A 903-nucleotide genomic window follows, 5' to 3' on the forward strand; every position below is an offset into this window, starting at 1 on the left:
ACAAGGATGACAGGAAGCGGAAGGAAATATGAGGCGCGACTGCAACCACATCCAGACTTGAATGAGGAAGAAAGTGCTATCCTCGCTGCAGCTGCTGTGCGTCTGGGCTTCTTAGGCTCCGGGTTCATCGATTATTGTTTTATAAAGTTCTGAAGCGACTTGCGATGACGTCGTACAAGGCACAAACTCTCAAAAAAGTGACGCAGCGATCGGTAATCTTTATATTGTTAAGCATTTCCGAACTCGTAAACAAAGCCCGAGCAAGGGTTTTTATCTTCTCTTTTCAAATTATTGTTATCATTGTTTATCATCTCCAACGAAGGTGAATGCGTCGACACAAATCATTGTTATTTACACTAAATCTCTCGGGGGAAAGAATCATATTCGTAGAAAGCCAATAAACTGCATCATGCAAGAACGTTTGAATTCCGAAAAAGACAAACGAATATTTCCTTTACTGACCACGAAATTTTATTTCCCTTCTTGCAAGATGTGCTATCACTATGTAAAGTGTTTCATCAATTACTGCAACCCAATCAACTCATTGCATGGTGAAGAGGCATTGGTTTTATATAAGAGAGGCAAATAAGACAATGACAACCAACTTAGTATCATATACATCCAGATATCCACTTTCTTATTTTGTTTTACTCATCAAAAAATATCATTTGTAAAATTGTCAGCGTTATTTCCTCGCGAGCAATTAACGCGGCCGCGGGAACAGATTGTCGCGCCCGCACACGGACCTCCCTCTCGATGCCACGCGGAGTACGAGTCGGGGAGTTACAAACACATATTCTCCCCCAAAAAACAAAGTATTTATGGCACATCGACAAAGAAAACAAAAACAAGGTGTATCATAAAAACACATAACGCGCGGTAGAAGGGTCGGGGGCATTAGAT

The sequence above is a fragment of the Penaeus monodon genome, chromosome 32 (assembly GCF_015228065.2).
Source record: "Penaeus monodon isolate SGIC_2016 chromosome 32, NSTDA_Pmon_1, whole genome shotgun sequence".
NCBI lineage: Eukaryota > Metazoa > Arthropoda > Malacostraca > Decapoda > Penaeidae > Penaeus > Penaeus monodon.